We start from the raw sequence: 8439 nt of genomic DNA, 5'->3' as shown, positions 1-8439 counted from the left end.
CTTTTTATCTTTTCTTTGCCTGAGCACCACTCCAACTGCAAAGTCACTTGCATCAGACATCACCTCGAATGGTAGCTCCCAATCTGGTGGTGCATTATTGGTGCTGAGATCAGGGCTTCTTTGATCCTGTTAAAAGAAACAAGGCGATTTTCATCAAAATCAAAGGGAATATCTTGACTTAACAGGTTGGTAAGTGGCTTAGCTATTTTGGAAAAATCTTTAATGAATCTTCTGTAGAATCCTGCATGTCTCAAAAAGCTTCGCACTCCCTTGACTGATGTTGGTGATGGCTTTTTTTCAATGATCTCAATTTTTTCCTTATCAACCTCAATTCCTCTTTCTGATATCAAATGTCCCTGTGACACCCTTTACTCGTCTACAGTGTAGCCGAGCAAGATATGCCACACAGTGTACTGGAACACTATATTTATCCCAATCATTTTTATCCTTTTTTAATTTATTTCTTCATGGATATGAAGTGCAATTTGTGAAATTTAACTCATTTAAGTCATTTATTGAAATTATAAATTCATTTGGGGTTCCGAAAATTTTATAGAAAATCCGGTGGAGTACTGGCTAAAAATGGATAAAATAGTTCTTTGGAACCTGTGAAAAAACACTTCCAATACATTTTCAATCATTCTCAAACTCCATTTATATCAACATAATCTTAATAGTCTCAATCATTTCTCACAACTTCTTCTATTTGACATTCATTCATTTCACATGATAATCATGTTCAAATCATCAATAAATACTAAATTTTCATTTATAAACACAAATTACAAATATTTGCGTTAATACTAAAATATATTACATGAGTTTCAATTTATACATGAGAAAATAAAAGTTTAATTACAAAAAACAAACATTACCAAAATACCAAAATGGGACCTAGTGTCCTACTAATGCACTGTAGTCTGTGAGGTGACACAGATACTATGCAGAACTATGAACGACCTCACCCAGTCTGTGGTCTACTGGGCTCTCTGTCCAAATCTTCAATACCTACGCGATGCAAAAGCGGCGCGCTAAGCATAAAGCTTAGTTGTGCCAATAATACAAGAAAATATAATATGCAAATAAAAGTAAAAATTTCCTAGTTATTGTGCTTATAAGAAATCAATAATTAATAACTTATTATTTAGTCGAAGGCTAATTACATTTTATGATATTAACTCTTTCTAGCATTTTATTAATCGTTTTCTTGATGATTTTTTTTGAGCCTCTTTTTATTGTAATCATTCTTGTTCTTTATCTTGATATTTAATTTCCTTACGTCCTTTAAAAATCAATTCAATTACAATTATACTTTTCCATGCCCAAGTAACCTATACAAATTGACCGGACTGGATAAATGGGTAAACTAGCACTGGGTACCTGGTACCTCAGGCCGTCACACCATCGGTCACATTGTGTCTCCCGATGTGCAAACAAAATGGCTAATAAGCCATAAAAGCAATAAGGCATAAAGCCAAGTATAACATCATAATCAGTATAGCCATAGGCTATCATATCACAGAATGACATGGAGCCATACATCATACACAGTACTGCTATCAGAACCCTATTGGTATGCCAACCTATCCAAACCAATCACATTAGGCCTACTAGGGCATATTATAAAGTTATTTCTTGAATATTTGTACTTAACATGTAAGGTTACTATTTATTTGGTCATTTAAGTCAAAATATTGACTTTCTCATATATAATAGTTACATGAGTTTTAATCACATAGATTTACCACATTTTGGCTCCCAAAAGTGTTGGCATTAGTTGCCAATCCATACTTCTAACCATTGGAGAATAATTCAAAATTTCAATTTTTGGGTGCTACAGTTCACTGTTCCATTAGGCCATTCTATAGTTTAGGCTATTCTACAGTGAGAATTTAGCCAAATGTTCTTCATCAAAGTTGTTCCTTATTGTGTCTAGTTACATTTCTTTTCTTGAATCACTCCATTTAGAGTTTTGTAGCTCAAGTTATGGCATAAACACCATAACTGGCCGGATTACAATTTTTCCAGAATTTCTGGGTAGAATCAATTCTGCAGTTTTTTGTACATTGACTGCACTTCAGTTTTTGGATATGTTATGGTCAAAATTTGGGTTTATTTTCCTCATGAAAGTTGTAGGGCTATGTCTCAGCTTTCTATTGGTAAAAATTCAGGTCAATTAGACATTTCTACACTGAGTTATGACCAAATGAATGAATACTATTCATTTGGTCATTTTCCGGGGACTGCATATTGGTCACTCGGATTAGGTCAATTTTTAGAGCCACTTTGGTTGATTTTCTGGGACAGTTTCCTTCATCAAAGTTGTTGCATTTTTTATCTAGTCTAACCTCTAATTGGCCTTGCACCAATTGGAGTTACCTATCTTGAGTTATAACCCTAAGAGCACACTGGACTTAAAGGGTCCAGAACGCACACTTAAGGCAGTCTAATTCTCTACATTAGTTAATGTCACCAATCACTCCATTTCCAATTCAAACTACACCAAATGGTCACTAAATGACCATTACAACATCATTTTGTGTTCAATTGCATCTACCCCCATATTTGTGTTTCAAACCCTAGCCCTAGAATTCCAAAGTTTCATTTTCTTGCACTAAACTCATAAACTAATATTTTGAGTGATACAATCATATCAAGGGTAGCCTATTCACTCATTTAATCCAAAGAAACCATCAAAACCATAACAAATCCATGGCTGCCAAAAATAGGGTAACACCTTAACATATATTTTTTTAATGGAATTCTATATATCATAGCTCAAATTTAGCATTCTAACAAGAATTTAAATGAAAGAGTTAAGGAATTGGACACTAACCTCGATTGATCACTCTTCCAATTTCCAAATCTTCCTTTTCTTCTCTTCTTTTTGCATCCTAGAGGTGTTCTAAGGTGTGAGGATCAAATTTAGTGAAGTCAAGTTAGGGATTTATGGTGATTTAAGGTGGGAAGTAAAGCTTGGAGTAGTGTAAAAATGGTGAAATTTTCCTTTTCTATCTCTTTTCTCTCTTGATTCGACTGATTGGGGAAGATAGCTGCTGATTTCTTTTGTTTTTATCTCATTTTTTTTATTTCCTTTTTATCTCTTTAGTTAATTTGTTAAATTGTGATTGGGTGGGGGCATTTAATGACATCATGTGATGTCATAATTCTCAATTTCTTTCATTTTTCTTTTCTTTTATTTTCTACTCATTTTCAATTAAATTTTTAGCAATATTTATTCATATTTTATGTCATAATAATTATTTACTTAACTGGACAAGTCGGCTAAAAATCATCTCTGAAGACGAAATGATCAAAATGCCCTCAGTTTGGCTTATTGAGCTAAAATCGTCTGTACCGATCGAAAAATTTTTCTAAGCCTTTTCTTGGAATTCTAATGCCATAGAAACCTCAATGACTCTTCTCTGGAGTTCCAAAAATTATTTCATAAATTTTTCCTTGGGTTTAGGGCTCCTAGCTATGAAGACCGTAACTTCCCACTAGGTTACCCATCGCTAGGGCACCGGCTCATTTAACTTGGTTGTATTTTATTTCTAAAATTTTTTCTTAATTTTTCTTATCATTATTTGAGTTATTTATGACTCCTCACTTTAGTCTAAATATTTTTCCAGACGTTCTAGTTATCCAGACTGACACCGGTCACTTGAACAGTAAAATGTACGGTGACTACAGTGAGGGTGTTACAGTCCCAGCACGATACCTTCCCTTACCATGAAGTGGCATTTTTCCCAATTTAGGACTAGGTTTGATTCTTCGCATCTCTGCAACAACTTAGATAAATTAGCTAGGCAATCATCAAAAGTAGTTCCATATACAGAAAAATCATCCATAAAAACTTCCATGATATTTTTAATATAATCAGAAAAAATAGCCATCATGCATCTTTGAAAGGTAGCAGGGGCATTACAAAGAACAAAAGGTATTCTCCTATATGCAAATGTTCCATAGGGGCAAGTGAATGTTGTCTTTTCTTGGTATTCTGGGTGAATAGGAATTTGAAAGAATCCCGAATACCCATCTAGATAACAGAAATAAGAGTGTTTTGCTAGCTTTTCTAGCATTTGGTCAATGAAAGGGAGAGGAAAATGGTAGTTTTTGGTGGCACTATTCAATTTCCTATAATCTATGCACATTCGCTAACTAGTGGTTACCCTAGTAGGGATCAGTTCGTTGTTTGCATTTTGGATAACAGTTGTTCCACCTTTCTTGGGAACTACATGTACTGGACTAACCCATTTACTATCAGAAATTGGGTATATGACACCTGCATCTAATAGCTTTAAAATTTCTTTCTTGATCACTTCTTTCATGTTTGGGTTAATCTTCTTTGGTGCTCTATAGTGGGTTTACTGTTTTCCTCTATAAGTATCCTATGCATGCAAATTGAGGGGTTAATCCCTTTTAGGTCTTCTATTGTGTACCCTATGGCCTTGTTGTGGATCCTAAGTTCTCTCAACAATTTTTCCTCTTCTAACTTTGAAAGGCTAGCATTGATTATAATAGGATATTTAGAGTTTGAGTCCAGAAATGTGTACCTTAGCGAGGATGGGAGAGGTTTAAGCTCTACCTATTTTGTGTTTTTCTAGAGCTTGTCCTTGGGCTGTTCCTCCTTTAACTCCTCCATCTCGGAGGCTTGAGCTAGGGGTAGGGGTGGATGAGTTGCTAACTGTTGTGCATAGGCTGCTATTTTTGTGTTTTCATTATTTGCCGTGTGACTGTGCACAATGCATGCTTCAAGAGGATCTTTAGGATGTTTTTTATGAAATTCCTCTTCAACTTGTTCTTCAATTATGTCGACCTTGAAGCATTCATCAGGTTCAAATTTGTGTTTCATTATGTCGAACAAGTTGAATTCCACTTCTTCTTCTCCTACCTTGAGGGTTAGTCTCCCATTTTTGATGTCTATGATTGCTCCGGCGGTTGCTAAGAATGGTCTTTCCAAGATGATAGGGATTTGAACATCTTCTTCTATCTCAAGGACAACAAAGTCTACTAGAATGAAGAATTTGCCCACTTTGATGGGGATGTTCTCAAGTATGCCCACTGGATATTAACTGATCAATCAACCAATTACAGTGAAATTGTCGTGGGCTTCAGTTCTCCGATCTCTAGCTTTTTGCATATTGATAGAGGCATTAAACTCACACTTGCCCTAAGATCACATGGGGCTTTGTCTATTTTCTTATTACCGATGAGGTAGGGTATGGAGAAGCTTCCTGGATCTTTCAACTTTGGAGGTAGCTTGTTTTGCAGTATGGCACTGCATTCCTCTGTTAGAGCAACTGTCTCCCAATCTTCTAGTTTTCTTTTCTTTGATAGAATTTCCTTAAGAAATTTAGTATAGGATGGCATCTGAGAGAGTGCTTCTGTGAAGGGAATATTGATATAAAGTTTTTGTAAAACTTCTAAAAACTTCCCAAACTACTTCTCTAATTTGGCTTTTTGAAATCTCTGAGGAAAAGGTAGGGGAGGCTGGTATGGCTCTGGTAACTTCTTTTTCTTCGTTGCTTCCTCTCTATGATCTTTCTTGGCTTTTTCCTCCCTTTTCTCTACTTGGCTTTTAGATTCTTCTGAGGTCTCCTCTGTTAGTTCTTCCTCTGATTGTATTAAAGTTCTCCCACTTCTCAATGTAGCTGCCTTACAATGCTCTCTTGGGTTCATCTCCTGTTGACTAGGCAGTTTACCAGTAGCCTTACTTGAAGAACTTGCTTGCTGGGCAATTTGATTCTCTAGCATCTTGTTATGGGTAGCAAGTTGGTCCATTCTGGAAGTCAGCTATTTAATCAATTGATTCTATTGTTATTGAGCTACTAGGAATCCTTCCATAATGGATTCCATGGTCATCTTCAGTTCAGGTTGCTGAGGTTGAGGAGGCGGTGGTGGCTGTGCAAAGTTTTGGCCTTTGTTCTAAAATCCAGGAGGTGCTGGTGGTTTGTACCCCTGTTGCTTGTTTATTGGCTGGTTCTGCTGATTAGACCATGAGAAATTTGGGTGGTTCCTCCATCCAGGGTTATAAGTGTTTGAATATGGATTATTCCTCCATTATTCACATAGTTCCTCTGTTCTGTGGAAGTTTCCTCCATTATTCACATAGTTCATCTGTTCTGTGGAAGGTTCATTGAAGCTTTTATATTTTGAATTTATGTATACTCCTCCATAGCTGTCCTCATGTTGACTATTCATCTCCACTGCATTGGCTTGCATTTTATCAAGCTTCCTTATAAGCTGATCAAATTGGGCATTTATCATGCTTAGGGCATCCACTTCCAGGACACCTGATGTTCTCCTTACATTTCCTATTTCATTTGACCACTCGTAATTATGGTATGCAACCCTCTCTAGGAGTTCAAGTGCTTGTATCACTATTTTCTCTATCAGGTCATCTTCTATAGCTGAATCAACTGTGCTCCTTGTAGAGGGTAGTAACCCATTATAGAAGTTTTGCACTAGTAGCCAATCCTCTATGCCATGGTGTGGACATTCCCTCTGCAGGTCTTTATATCTTTCCCATGCGTCATAGAGTGATTCACCTTCCTTTTGTCTAAAGGTTTTGAGCTTAAGCCTTAGTTTTGCAGTCTTTGCAGGTGGGAAGTATCTTGCTAGATTAGCTTGTGAGAGGTTTTCTCATGTGGTGAATGTTCTAGCTGGTTGGGAGAGTAACCACTTCCTTGCTCTATCTCGAAGGGAGAATGGGAATGCTCTGAGTCTTATGAATTGATCAGAAACTCCATTCATCTTGAATGTGTCACAAAGGGTAAGAAAGCACTGGAGGTGATAATGTGGATCTTCTATTGGTGAACCTCCGAACTGGGTTTGTTGTATCATTTGAAGCCATGCTGGTTTTAACTCAAATTTATTGGCTTCCACTGTGGGTTTGGTGACACTGGGCTAAAATCCTTGGACAAATGGAGCTCCGTAGTCTCTCAAGAGTCTTGGTCTGTCATTATTTTCGGCCATGGTTGGAATTTCTGGATCTTCTTGATCGTGATCTTGATGTTTCCTTTCCCTCCTGATGGCTCTCAGAGTTTTGTCTATCTCCAAATCACAGTCCAAAATTTCTTCTTCTGGCCTTGTTCTGCTCATATACAAGATCGAGCACCTGAGAGAAAAGAAAAGAAATAAAACAAATCAAATCGAACCAGATAATAAATATAATTAACTAAATCAGCTAAATTGCCTATCGCTCAATATTACTAAAACCAAATCCCTAGCAATGGTGCTAAAAACTTATTTCACTTCTAGTTTTACAACCTTGCAAGTGCACGGATCGCTAACAAGTAATAGAGTGATGAGTAAAGTGTCATTCCCACGAGGAATTTGATTAGTAAGTACCAATCTACATAGTAATTTTGACTGTTTAAGCTATCAAACAATGAGGGAATGAAAGTTGCCTATTTTTAAACTGTAAATGGTAAACTTAAAATGAAGTGATCTATTTTGAAACAATGTCAGAATTAAGATTTCACACTTGAATCTTACTATGGGTGTTATCTTGTTTATTTACTAGATTGAGAGTTGTTTACCTTGATGGAAATTGATCCTAAGGTATCCTAAGTCCTTTCTCAAGGTACCTAGGGTGTATTCTAATTAACTTAAACCCAACTTTGGTGGCGATCAAATTAATTAAAATCCTTTAAGGTCTTTGACCAATTTTGAAATTCCACAAAGGTATTAGTCTATGTCTAGGTCAGAATTCCTAGGTTCAAAATCTTGATTTTCTAATATTAATCTTCACCTTTCAGTCCTTCAATTAATATCTATAATCATTACTAAGTGGTTACCAACACATAGCCTACATTAAGATCACAAGAAATTAAATCAAGGAACATGTAACACCCCTGATTTTTTATATATTATTATTGGGCTTCGTGTAGTATCTCAATTCGCGAAAATTCGACAGTTGTCCGGATCTGTGAATTTCCGGCCAGACAGATCAGCTACCGGAAAAGTCTCCGAATTGGATCGAGGTTTTGGCTACCCCACCATTGTCAGGCATCCCGAGCGCTGCCTCAAGTCGAATCGGCAAAGGTAAACCCGAACCTTGCTTTTTCATAATTTTCTAGTGCTTAAATAGGATTGAAAATCCATAAAATATTCGTGGTAGCTTAGAAAATTACGATTCTTTTTGCAATAGCTTAGTAATATTTCTAAGGACCGCGGGGCAGAGTTTTATAATTTTTAGAGCTTATTTGGGCAGTTTTTGCAAAAATTTTCAATTATAGGGACTAAATTGAAATTTTACATATTGTGATGGATGATTGATTTGATGGGCCCAGGAGGGGCTGTGTGATGTGATTGAGTTGTGGATATATGGATTGTGAGTATAGAAGTGTATTTTGAGCCCTTTTGCAGGTTGGGTAGGTCCTAGGTATAGGAGACTCACGGATTTTCTGCACGACTTAGGACGTAATTGGTCTT

At 36.4% G+C, this 8439-nt stretch overlaps 1 non-coding gene across 1 annotated transcript; it reads left to right on the top strand.

The window, feature by feature from the left end:
• The first annotated feature begins 6484 nt into the window (after positions 1-6484).
• Positions 6485-6591, top strand: LOC131183555 (small nucleolar RNA R71). Its single transcript, XR_009151603.1, has one exon. It is a non-coding gene; the product is annotated as a small nucleolar RNA R71 (small nucleolar RNA).
• The last annotated feature ends 1848 nt before the right edge of the window (positions 6592-8439 follow it).

This window comes from Hevea brasiliensis, chromosome 9, assembly GCF_030052815.1.
Source record: "Hevea brasiliensis isolate MT/VB/25A 57/8 chromosome 9, ASM3005281v1, whole genome shotgun sequence".
NCBI lineage: Eukaryota > Viridiplantae > Streptophyta > Magnoliopsida > Malpighiales > Euphorbiaceae > Hevea > Hevea brasiliensis.
The sequence above is the reverse complement of the archived record's forward strand: the minus strand, read 5'-3'. Positions and strand labels throughout refer to the sequence as shown.